Source organism: Musa acuminata, chromosome BXJ2-5, assembly GCF_036884655.1.
Source record: "Musa acuminata AAA Group cultivar baxijiao chromosome BXJ2-5, Cavendish_Baxijiao_AAA, whole genome shotgun sequence".
In the NCBI taxonomy this organism is placed as follows: Eukaryota; Viridiplantae; Streptophyta; class Magnoliopsida; order Zingiberales; family Musaceae; genus Musa; species Musa acuminata.
The window spans coordinates 36438880-36452954 of record NC_088342.1 but is presented as its reverse complement, the minus strand read 5'-3'; positions in this window follow the sequence as shown (position 1 = coordinate 36452954).

Here is a 14075-nt window from a genome sequence, read left to right as displayed (position 1 = left end):
CAACTACTTTTAAGTAGTAGATGGCATACTTGGTTGAGCTAATATTAGCGTTTCCAACTTTGACTTACCAAGAACTCTGCATGCTTTTAGTAGATGCCACATTGGTATTTTAGCTTTCCATATTTACATTTCTTAGAGGTTTATTGAAGAACAGTATTATGAACTTATTAGGATTGGTAAGTATTTGAGAAGCATTCTAACTCTCTGTGAGGAATTCTAATTAAATTTAAGCTTTTTGGTCGGTTAGAATTTAGATATAGTTATGGATTCAAGTAAGAATATTTTTTATATTATTATGATTTATTTTTATAAATATGTTTTGAGTTTCAAGGTTTTAGTGAGAGATAGAATATTAAGGTAAGAATAGAGATATCAACATGGCAAGATGGTGGGGTACTTCCTCTATCCTCGTTCCCACCCATTCCTCATTTAGGATGGGTGGGGGTGAGGACAAAAAATCCTCATTGGGCTGTGGAGAATGTGTAGGTTTTTCATATTCTTTTGATTAATTCATTCAATTTTTTAAAATATTATTATCAAAATTAATTTATAATATCAAAATTTATAAATAATAACAATTAATAAATGTTGAATTCATTCTTCTGACATGTAAGTCAAAGGGGGGTGTTACTATTGAAAATTAGTATTGTTTTATTTGGTTCAATTGAATTTAATTTGAATATTGATATTATTTCATTAGGTGAGTTAAGCATTCAGACCTAATGTCTAAATTGGATAAAGAAAAACACCCTTTATCCCCGTTTGTTCCTCTCAATTGGTTTAACTAAGGTTCAATTCAATTTGATTTGAATATTGATATTATTTCATTAGGTGAGTTAAGTATTCAAACCTAATGTCTAAACCCACATATTGATAGGGCAAGAATGGGTACGAGTTGAGATAGTGAATGATCTATCCATTCCTGCTCCATATTCGTACGGGTAATGAAAAACATCCTTTATCCCCGTTTGTTTCTCTCATCCCCATCCTATTAAGGTCAAGAGATTTATAATTAATCTATACCAATACGCATATTTGACACATAAGAAACTCAGGGTACTCTTAGAAGATTTTTTTTAATGGATCTAGAGAGGGTAAAGAGAAGAGTTCTTTAAGTTTATATGAAAAAATATAAATTTATATGAAAGAGTGTATAGAGAATTGTACTTATGTGAGAATAACCTAAGGGATTTATAATTAATCACATATAGTGAAGAAATTAGTTTTTTCTATAAATATAGGTGAGTTATCAAATCACGTTAAATCTTATATTAACTTTTTTATGCATTCTCATTTGTTGATTTTTGAGTTTATTCTTTTGGTTTTCGATTCTCCTCTCAGCTATTGTTTGAGATCACATTCTAGCTTAAGAAATCATGTATATAACTGATCATTAATACTTATTTTCCACGTTCTAGTGCATTGAGAAGTTCTAGCTCGAATATATTGGAAGTGAAGATTTAGCTATTGGGAGATCAGAGCTAAGTACTAACTCTCGGACTGAGAGAAGAAACATATTTAAGGTATATATTTAGAGCTCATAATTAACAATGTCCCAAGTCTAAATGAAATGGTAAAGAGTTGTGTTAAGCCATTAATAACCAACATAAAATTATGTCAATTCTAATAAATATGGACCTTAATTGATTTCAGTATAAAGCTAGATAATCACCTTGAAGTGATGTGAGACATCTTCACTACTTAGGTGTCCTAAATTGCAAATAGTAGACTAGGAGATCACCCAAAAGTGGCCCATTACATCGATGCTGATGTGGTGCCAAGTAGACAAAAGTTCTTTTATTACTTTTAACCAGAATTAGTGCTGTAGATAAATCACGTCGGTTCGAAAATCTCGTTTGATAAAAAAATATTTCGACAAAGCCCGTATAGGAAATACTTAACTTTGAAAGCGTACTCGTAAGCATAGTGGAAGTAAAGTAAGTAAGGCAGTTTGTAGCGAAGGTAAATAGCAAGAATATAAATGCAAACCAAGTTTTATAGTAGTTCGGTCGTCGTGACCTACATCCACTCCCGATTCCTCTTCCGTCGAGGCCACCGGCATCTACTAATAGTCTTCCTTCAATAGGTGAAGACAAACCACCTTCTTACAACTCTATTATCCTTTTGACAGTCTCAGGAGAGTGTTGAATCTCAGATTTTGATGATGAAACCAATTGATAGTGTTTATGATTTGATCTGCGTTTTAAGTGACATAGGAAGCTTCGATCACGGAGAGACAATTAAAGCAAGAAGAATCATATTGGGCTAGAAAAAAACATGTCAAAAGATAGGACGTCACGCCGAAGGATCGATCGATGTATCGATAGAAGGTTTTGGGCCATAGGGTTCGGGCATCGAGCCAAGAAGAGCAGATATTGTGCCAAGGAAATCGGAGTTGCGGAGGTCAACTAGTCGATTGGGCAATAGGCCGCAAGAGAGGACAATGCGCCGAAGAATCGGACGAAGCGTCGATGAACCGATGACATGCTGGACAATATTTGATTAGTTTAGTAATAATTGTCTAGATCGAAGTGGGTTTTTAGTGTGCAGGATTAACTACGATAGCAATGCATAAAGCAAAATAAAGTCCCAGAGTCAAGAATGAGATTTTATTAGGAGTTCGAGAGTTCGTCGGAAGTCCGGACGTTCGTCGGAAGGTCTATCGAAATTGATCAAGAAATCTAGGAGCTTGCTAAAGAAGCTTGTCGGAACTCGCCAAGGAGATCATTGTGAAATCCAGGAGCTTGCTAGGAGTCCGCTGGAACATTACTGAGAGATCATCGGAAGTTCGTCGGAAGATCGCCGAAAGAAACCTAGACTTACGGACTTGATTAGTTTAGTAAATGTCTTAAAATTTATAGTTAGGGCCAACTCTATTAGGGGCCAATTGGGCCCAAGTTTAGGCTATCTTTGGCCAAGTAAAAGGCCCAAACAATGACCCAACAGGTGGCACCATCGTGGCACAGTCTCTGAGACTATGTCAGGTGGTGATACCGCTAGTCTGGGCAGTGGTACCACTTAGACACAGTCTTTGAGAGACTGTTAGGTGGTGGTACCGCCCAGTGTTAGTGCTGCAGGTAGTGGTACCGCTAGTACCCTGAAAACTAGGGATAAGACATTTTTAGGCTCCAAGTTTGAATCCACTTGAAGCCTATAAATACCTCTCTCTCATCCCTAGTTTGTTGAATCTCGGATTTTGATGATGAAATCAATTATCATTTGTTATCTAATCTATATGTTGAGATAAGTGTGCAGGATTAACTACGATGAAAGTAAGATATGCAGCAGGAGTTGCACCGGAGTCAAGACAATGATCACGTTGGGAGTTCGAGAGTTCGACGGAAGTTCGGACAGTCGTCGGAGGTTCTGCGGGAACAAATCCGAGAAGTCCATGAGCTTACCAAAGAAGCTCGTTAGAACTCGCCAAGTGGATCGTCGCAAGTCCAGGAGTTTGCCGGAAGTCCGTAGGAGCATCATCGAGGGTTCATCGGATGATCGACGGAAGTTCGCCAGAAGCTCGCCGGAAGAAGCGATTGACGCACCGGAGCAAGTTGTAGTAAATGTCTTAGGAACTATCGTAGTTAGCACAATGATTAAGTTGGAAATGGGAGGTGATCCCATTAACTTAATCTTGGGGCAATTGGGCCCCTGAAAAACCCAAATTGGGCCGAATGGATCAACCCATTCGGACCCTGATATCTGCCAGGCAGTTGAACCGCCCCAGCCAAGCGGTGGCACCGCCTGGGCTCAGTCTCCGAGCGAGACTGGGCGATGCAACCGCCCCTGACAGGAGGTGGCACCACTTGAGCTCGGTCTTCGAGCTCTAGCAGGAGGTGCAACCGCCCCTGACAGGAGGTGGCACCGCCCAGAGGCTCAGTCTTCGAGCTCTGCCAGGCGGTGCAACCGCCAGATCCCGAAATTTCGAGAATTGATAGTTTTGAGCTCGGAATTCAAACTGGGTTGGGGCCTATAAATACCCCACCCTTTCAGCACTGAAAGGGCACTCAAACACACCGAAATCCTGATCTTATTCTATGATTTTTAGAGCTCAAAATTATTGTAAAGGGCAAAAGTTCTTCTCCCTCTTTTCTTCCAAGTTCTGATCTTTAAAGAGAGGAGAGAAAATTCTGTAAGGGTTGTCTCCTAAGCCCGTCAAAAGGAGTGAAACTGTAAAAGGGTGGTTGGCCTTCGCCTATTGAATGAAGACCTCTAGTGGACGTCGGTGACCTCATCGGTGGAGGAAGCCAAAAGTGGATGTAGGTCAAGATTGACCGAACCACTCTAAATCTCGGTTTGCATTTACTTTGAGCATATTATCTTTACTGCAAACCCCCTCAAAAGCTTACTGCTTTCTGCGCATATACGATTGGGTTTCAAGCTTTGCACTTTCCGAATCGACGTTTAGACGTAAATCAGTTTTATCGTACGATCATCATATTTCAGTTTGCGTTTACGTTTTGATTTCTATCATAACTGCAAACTGCCTTTATATCATTGCTTTAACTGCATCTCGCTTAATCAAGTGATTTACGAATCAACATTTAGACGTAAATCAGTTTTTTTCGTACGAATATCATATTTCAGTTTGCGCCTACTATCTGATTTGAACCATAACTGCAAATTGCATTTATATCTTTGCTGCATCTCGCTTAATCAAAAGTTAAAGTGATTTACGAATTGACTTTCTTATTAAAATCACTTTTATCGAACGAACGCAGTTTTTTTATAATCGTAGAAGGTTTTTCGCTGCACTAATTCACCCCCCCCCCTCTTAGTGCTCTTGATCCTAACAATTGGTATCAGAGCGGGGTTAACTCTCAAACGGATTAAAACCCAAGAGAGATGGCATACGCCGGAAACCAAGAGGGCCATTCTATTACACGTCCACCCATGTTCAATGGGACGGACTACACCTATTGGAAGACCCGAATGAGGATCTTTCTTCTTTCTATGGATTTTAAACTTTGGAATCTTGTCGAAAATGGATTTTCAAAGTCTTCTCTTCCAATGATCAATTGGAATGAATTGGAAAAGAAGGCTTTCGCTCTTAATGCAAAGGCTATGAATGCCTTATTTTGTGCACTTGATAAAAACAAGTTCAACCATGTTTTGGTTTGTGAAACCGCATTTGATATTTGGCACACACTCGAAGTGACTCACGAAGGCACAAGTAGAGTGAAAGAGTCAAAAATCAATCTTTTTATACATTCTTTCGAACTTTTCCGGATAAAACCGAGTGAGACTATTGGCGACATGTTTACCCGTTTCACGGATGTTGTCAACGGTCTAAAAGGACTCGGAAAAAGTTTTTCGGATTTTGAGCTCATAAATAAGATTCTAAGATCCCTTCCTAAAAGTTGGGATCCTAAAGTCACTACTATTCAAGAGGCGAAAGATCTAAACAACTTCCCTCTTGAAGAACTAATCGAGTCATTAATGACCTATGAGATGACTTGTAAAGCTCATGAAGAGCAAGAAGACATCCTTCCAAAGAACAGGAAGGATATGACACTCAGAACTTTAGAAGATCACTTGAGAGAAAACTCAAGTGATTAGGACTATGACGATGACTTGGCACTTCTAACAAGAACATTTAAAAAATTCATTAAAAGAAACAAGTTTAAGAATGACACAAAAAATAAACTTGAACCCAAGAAGGACCAAGTTATTTGCTACGAGTGCAAAAAGCCGGAACACTACAAAAGTGATTGTCCCCAAGTCAAAGAAAGAACATCAAAGAAGAAGGCACTCAAAGCAACGTGGGATGACTCGAGCGCGTCCGAAGAAGAGGAGTCCAACACCGAGCAAGTTGCTCATTATGCCTTAATGGCCATCGGAGAGGAGGTAACGAATTTAATAGATGCAGATTTATCATTTGATGAATTATTAAATGCCTTCCATGACTTATTTGATGAATGCAAGATTATTAGTAGAAAATACAAATTGCTAAAAAAGGAGCATGATAGTCTTACTTGTAATTTCGATAAGTTAAAAACTGAATATCATGATAGTTTAGGTTCATGCATAAAATGCCATGATCTAGAAACTCTCCAAAAGGAAAACCTGCTACTTAAAGACACCTTGAAGAAATTCGAGGTTGGTAGCAAGTCTTTGAACATGATCCTTGCAAATAAGGCTCACGTTCCCAAAAGAAGTGGAATCGGATTTATGAGAAGTCCTCACCAAAATCCAACCACCTTCATAAAAGGTCTCATCTTACATGTTCGACACCAAAGCAAATACAACTTTTGTTGCAAACTTGGACACAAAACGCATTATTGTCCATTCAAGAAAATTAGTCCGAACAGATTAATTTGGGTTCCTAAAGGAACCATGATAAATTCTATGCAATATGATAAAAAATGTAGATCTATTTTTGAGGCACCCAAAAGCAAATGGGTACCTAAAGATCATCCTTTCTTGTAAAGACATAAAATATCATAAGTTGGGAGCAAGAAATAATATCCTGCTCTTTGGATTCTCGATATTCATGACCCGAGATCCAAAAAGAACTCGCGATGCTCTCTAGCCTAAATAACAGAAGAGGATTAGAAAATTAAAATTACAAATGCGATATAGATACAATCCTATTTGATCCCTCAGAATTGGAAACCCATGATTCTCACTTCACATATCCTCTGGATTTTCGAACCCATTGATGTCATCCGTTCGTTACTTTCGAATCCAACTATATCATGAACTTACTAAGTTTGTCATGAACTTGTAAGGCTTACCAACTTGAACAATCTGTCACAAACATGTGCACGACATTTAGAGTATTCACGTCACAAGATCTATCTTGATCATGCAAAATTTCTTATCTTACAATGAAAATTCTTACGTAATTACGTAAGTAAAGTTGATTGCTCTAAATGAAAATTCTTCTTAAGTCAAAAACATTCAAATCAGATCACACTGCAGTCAGAACAAGTGCTCACCGCCTACAGGCGGTGGCACCGCCCCAGCTGGAGGTAGCACCTCCGGTTGTCACGTGTTGCAAGCGGTTGCACCGCCCCAGCTAGCGGTGTAACCGCCCGCAATTCTGCCTCTTTTTAACCCGAGCTAGGGCTGGCGGTGGAACCGACCCCAACTCACTCCCTTCCCCTCTTTACTCTTCCAAAGCTTCGCCACCTCCATTTCACCCCTCATAGCATCCTAAATACTCCTCATTTTGAAGCAAAAGATCAACAATCTCTCCTTCTATTGAAGATCTCACTAAGGTATTCTCTAAGAACCCCTTAAATTCTATTTTTGATTCATTTACTCTTGCTCATTACTATCCTCTTAAATAGCAGTAGTTATGGGGTCTAGAAGATCCTCAAGGGATAAAGGGAAGAGGAGATTAGTGGAAGATTTTGATCTTACCCTTTTCGATTCAAAATATCATGCTGAAAAATTTTCCTCTTTCGAACTTAGGAGTGTCAATAAGGGAAAACATGTAGATTTAAATGAACTAAGAGACTTAGAGACAATCCAATGGTTTACAAACTTAGATCTACTCCCTATTTTATAAATTAGTGAACCCATCTATCCAAGACTTGTTAGACTGTTTTACAACAATATACAAGTAGATGAAGAAGAACGAATGTCTACCTATCTCTTAGGATAACACATCTCCATTACGGATAAATTCATTTGCGACATGATAGGCATTCCCCTAAAAAATAGAGGACTTTATTTTAGAGGATCATGGGATGATGAAACTGTTGGGACAACATATGTTGAAGCCTTAGGAACAATTTTCGCCAATCCTAACTTAGCATTTGTTCCTAAAAGTTGTGAACATCTACTACCACTAAACACTAAGGTACTTCATTATATCCTAACTAGCATCGTTCTCCCTAAACAAGACCATCATGATGAAGTAAGCCAAATAGAATTAGGAACTATGTATTGGATCATGAAAGGACATGACATCTATCTTGGTTATCTTATCCAGCAAAACATGTTAAAACTATCTAAGAAAGACATGATGCTTCCATATGGTGGTATAATCACTAGAATACTGAAAGCCTACGATATTCCAATACCATCGGAAGAAGAAGTAATAAAAGTAGATAGGTTTAGCATAATAAATAAAAATCTACTTCACCGATTAAGATGTGTTTATAGAAACGGTAACTGGGTTAGAATGCCTAGAAGAACCGATCCCCCCCAACCTGAACTGGAACCGAAAACACCAGTCTTTAGGGGTACTCAATCTCCTCCGATCTGTCCCTTTTGAGGAAACACATTCATTTGAGTAAGCTACTGCATCATCTGTCAAAGATATTGGGATTCGAATGGACCGATTTGAACAAAGACAAGAACGGCTTGAACATCGACAAGATCAAATCCTATCTGAGCTGCAGCAAATTCATCGACAATTTGACTCTTTATTTAGGCACTTTAATTTTTCACCTCTTGAATGAGCTTGTATGTGAACACAATCACCTATTGTTATTGTAAACTCTTTATGTTACTCACCATGATGCCCTTTGCCTTGATCCTTGATATGATTACCTGATGTATTTATTTGTGAGCATATGCAGAGTTACAAACATCTCTCATTGTTTAATCTCATTATTCATTGTCGGATTTTACATTGAAACTAAATGTTTTTATAACTACTTTGAAAACCTTGTGCCTTGGTTTCTATGATAAATATGATTTGAGAAAATGATATACCAATGCAGTTGATGAGTCATGACATTGTTATGATATTATTATTGCCATAACACTAAACATCAACTAGTTGATATTTTTATAAAACCTCTAAGTGAAGAACAATTTGATTTCATAAGAAGAGAATTAGGAATGTTGATGTGTCCGAATACATAAACTTGTTGAAATTGTTTTTCGGAATTTATTGATTGATTGATCAATTTCACTTAATTGTTATGATGATTTTACACAATTACATGTTAGAAATTATGTGTATAAATATAAAAATTTCCATGATGATAAGCATGTTTTGTCTTCATGATCATATTTGAAAATCAATAGCACAGTCTCGTCCGAATGCATGAAAGTCTTAATTTCATTTTTGGATTCTCTTAAAAATCGGAGTTTCTCGATACATTATCCTCTTCCGGACTTAATAAAGCATATGTCATAACGAGTTTAATTCTCATCATTGTTGACATATGAAATACATCTCTCATACACCTATGTGAAGAATATTCTTTAAAGAAATGGATTTAATAAAATGATTCCTGATTATATGAATGATAGTGTTTTTACTGGATTCGTTTCTAATACATATCTTGATCCTTGTGAAAATGAAGCAAGATTTAATCTCTCATCAATTTTAACTTCATTTAAAGTAAACTCACAAATAGATGGTGGAGATGCGGGGTAAAAACAGAATTGATATCTCCATGTCATGGTTGCATAATTGACTCACTATTAAAAATGACATGAACCTAGTAAAGGCATCACGCTTATGCTCAAAATTCGCTTATATTGTTCTCCTGGTATCACAATTACCATGCTTTTTGTTGATGACAAAGGGGGAGAAATATATGAGTATTAATGCCATGCTTGCATCACTAAGAGATATATGAATTGCTATGCTATGATTGCTATAATTTGCATTATGCCTTGTTTGTATCATGTCAAGATATCAAACAAAAAATCTTACTTCGCAGTTTTATATGTTGATATCTTACAATATGATGAATTGCTACTATTACCATCATTCAAACTTGTAATGTAAAATTTGAAAATGAATGTCAAGCCTTGACATCATCTTCAGAGAGATACATCATGATGGGAATCATGATGGGAGTTTTGATAAGTTTAAATGAATTTAACTTATCAATATGTCTCTTGAATTCAAAGGTTTTAAATTCAAGAATGACTTATCTCAAGTATGGCATATAGACAGGGGGAGTTAAGGTTAACTCCATTATCAATTGATTGTCATCATCAAAAAGGGGGAGATTGTTGAATCTCGGATTTTGATGATGAAGTCAATTGTCATTTGTTATCTAATCTATATGTTGAGATAAGTGTGCAGGATTAACTATGATGAAAGTAAGATATGCAGCAGGAGTTGCGTCGGAGTCAAGACAATGATCATGTTGGGAGTTCGAGAGTTCGACGGAAGTTCGGACAGTCGTCGGAGGTTCTGCGGGAACAAATCTGAGAAGTCCATGAGCTTGCCAAAGAAGCTCGTTGGAACTCACCAAGTGGATCGTCGCAAGTCCAGGAGTTTGCCAGAAGTCCGTAGGAGCATCACCGAGGGTTCATCGGATGATCGACGAAAGTTTGCCAAAAGCTCGCCGGAAGAAGCGATTGACGCACCGGAGCAAGTTGTAGTAAATGTCTTAGGAAATATCATAGTTAGCACAATGATTAAGTTGGAAATGGGAGGTGATCCCATTAACTTAATCTCGGGGCAATTGGGCCCCTGAAAAAACCCAAATTGGGCCGAATGGATCAACCCATTCGGACCCTGATTTCTGCCAGGTGATTGAACCGCCCCAGCCAGGCGGTGGCACCGCCTGGGCTCAGTCTCCGAGCGAGACTAGGCGATGCAACCGCCCCTGACAGGAGGTGGCACCGCCTGAGCTCGGTCTTCGAGCTCTAGCAGGAGGTGCAACCGCCCCTGACAGGAGGTGGCACCGCCTAGAGTCTCAGTCTTCGAGCTCTGCCAGGCGGTGCAATCGCCAGATCCCGAAATTCCGGGAATTGACAATTTTGAGCTCGGAATTCAAACTGGGTTGGGGCCTATAAATACCCCACCCTTTCAGCACTGAAAGGGCACTCAAACACACCGAAATCCTGATCTTATTCTATGATTTTTAGAGCTCAAAATTGTTGTAAAGGCCAAAAGTTCTTCTCCCTCTTTTCTTCCAAGTTCTAATCTTTAAAGAGAGGAGAGAAAATTCTATAAGGGTTATCTCCTAAGCCCGTCAAAAGGAGTGAAACTGTAAAAGGGTGGTTGACCTTCGCCTATTGAAGGAAGGCCTCTAGTGGACGTCGGTGACCTCGTCGGTGGAGGAAGCCAAAAGTGGATGTAGGTCAAGATTGACCGAACCACTCTAAATCTCGGTTTGCATTTACTTTGAGCATATTATCTTTACTGCAAACCTCGTCAAAAGCTTACTGCTTTCTGCGCATATACGATTGGGTTTCAAGCTTTGCACTTTCCGAATCGACGTTTAGACGTATATCAGTTTTATCGTACGATCATCATATTTCAGTTTGCGTTTACATTTTGATTTCTATCATAACTGCAAGCTGCCTTTATATCATTGCTTTAACTGCATCTCGCTTAATCAAGTGATTTACGAATCAGCATTTAGACGTAAATCAGTTTTTTTCATACGAATATCATATTTCAGTTTGCGCCTACTATCTGATTTGAACCATAACTGCAAACTGCATTTATATCTTTGCTGCATCTCGCTTAATCAAAAGTTAAAGTGATTTACGAATCGGCTTTCTTACTGAAATCACTTTTATCGAACGAACGTAGTTTTTTTTTAATCGTAGAAGGTTTTTCGCTGCACTAATTCACCCCCCCCTCTTAGTGCTCTTGATCCTAACATAGTTAACATATACAACTACAAAGAACTTAAAAGTGAGAAAACACATTACAAATTACTTAAGAGATCCCCTCCTCTAGCTTAAACTTAGAATTCTGTTTAGAGAGGAGTGTGTGCTTGTAAAATGTTATCTCCTAAACATGTGAAAAGGAGAAGAGAGGTGTAAAAGAGTAGTTGGTCTTTGCCCATTGAAAGAAGACTATTTGTGGATACCGGTGGCCTCGACGGAAGAGGAATGTGGATATAGGTCACGATGACTGAACTACTATAAACTCGGTTTGTATTTCTTTTGAGCAATTTACTTTAACTGCAAACTTCCTTGCTATACTCTTCTGCTTTCAATTTAAGCATATTTACGAAACAGGTTTAATCGAAATGAATTTTTCGAACTGACGTGATTTTATCCACTACACTAATTCACCCCCTCTATTATTGTCAACTCGTTCGTAATAGTTGATATCAAAGCCATGTTATTTCTCATTTGGTTTAACATCCAAGAGAAATGGCTCTTTTTGGATTTCAAGAGGGTTTTTCTATCGTTCGTCCTCCTATGTTCAATGGGATGAACTACACTTATTGAAAAACTCGAATGAGAGTTTTCTTGCTTTCTATGGATTTGAATTTATAGAATATTGTTGAAAGCGGTTTTCAAAAGTCTTCTACTCCAATGAACGAATGGAATGATTTGGAGAAGAAAACTTTTTATTTGAATGCTAGAGCTATGAACGACGCTCTATTTTGTGCTTTGAGCAAAAATGAGTTTAATTGTGTTTCTACTTGTAAAATGACTTTTGTTATTTAGCATATACTTGAAATCACACAAGAAGGCACTAATAGAGTAAATGATTCTAAGATAAATATTTTAATGTATGATTTTGAACTATTTCAAATAAAGCCATGCAAAATCATTGTTGACATGTACACCCGTTTTACGGATATCGTCAATGGCTTAAAAGCTCTTGGCAAATATTTTTTGAATCTTGAATTTGTTAATAAAGTTTTACGATCTCTTTCTAAAACTTGGGATCCTAAAGTAATTGCAATACAAGAGATAAAGGATTTAAATAAATTTTCACTTGAACTTATTGTTGAATCTCGGATTTTGATGATGAAACTAATTGATAAGTGTTTATGTTTTAATCTACATTTTAAGTGACGCTAGATGCTTCGATCAGGAGGAGACAATTAAAGTAGGAAGAATCATGTTGTGCCGGAGGAAAACATGTCAAAATATTAGACGTCGGGCCGGAGGATCGGTCGACGTATCGATAGAAGGCTTTGGGCCATGGATTTGGGCATCAGGCCAAGAAGAGCGGATATTGTGCCAAGGATATCGGAGTTATGGAGCCAACTGGCCGATTGAGCAATAGGCCGCAAGAGAGGACGATACGCCGAAGAATCGGATGAAGCATCGAGGGACCAATGACATGCCGGACAACATGATTAATGCTTAGTATTAATTGTCTAGATTGAAGTGTGCTTTACATATGCAGGATTAACTACGATAGCAAGGCATAAAGCAAAATGAAGTCCCGGAGTCAAGGACACGATTTCGTTGGGAGTTCGAGAGTTCGTCGGAAGTCCGGACATTCATCGGAAGTTTTGTCAGAACCAACCGAGAAGTCTCAGAGCTTGCTAGAGAAGCTCGTCGGAACTCGCCAAGAAGATCGTCGTGAAGTCCAAGAGCTTGCCGGGAGTCCACCGGAACATTGCTGAGAGATCGTCGAAAGTTCGCCGGAAGATCGTCGGATTTATCTTGCTTAGATTGTCTTAGGAATCATAGTTAGCACATAATTAGAGTTGGGATTGGGAGGTAATCCCATCAACTCTGTTAGGGGCCAACTGGGCCTAAAGTTGGACTGGTTTGGGCCGGATTCAAGGCCCAACCAGGGTGCTGAAACCCTGGTCGACGGTGGCACCGCTAGGGCCGGTGGTGGCACCGCTTGGGGAACAGCACCCAAGATTCCTAGGTGGTGGTACCATCGGCAGTAGTGCTGCCAGCGATAGTACTGCCCCTGTTCGACGGTGGTACCGCCCAATACCAGATCTTGCGACGGTAGTACCGCCCAGGAACGGCGGTGGTATTGCTAGTACCTAGGAAACTTGGGATGAGACCTTTTTAGGCTCCAAGTTTGAATCAACTTGAAGCCTATAAATACCCCTCTCATCCCCGGTTAACAAACACAAGCACAGAGAGTTTCAAAGTGAAGAAACGCTGTAGAAATCAATTAAGAAATCCCTCCTCTAGTTTAAACTTAGATTTCTGTTCAGAGAGGAGTGTGTGTGCTTGTAAGGATTGTCTCCTAAACCCAGTAAAAGGAGAAGAGGGGTGTAAGAAGGAGGTTGATCTTTGCCTATTAAAGGAAGATCGATAGTGGATGCTAGTATCTTCGACGAAAGAGGAATCGACGAAGTGGATGTAGGTCACGACGATCGAACTACTCTGAAATCTGGTTTGCATTTACTTCTTGCTATTTACCTTATTACAAACTGAATTCCTCCTTCACTATGTTTCTGTACAATTTCAAGTTAACATCTTTT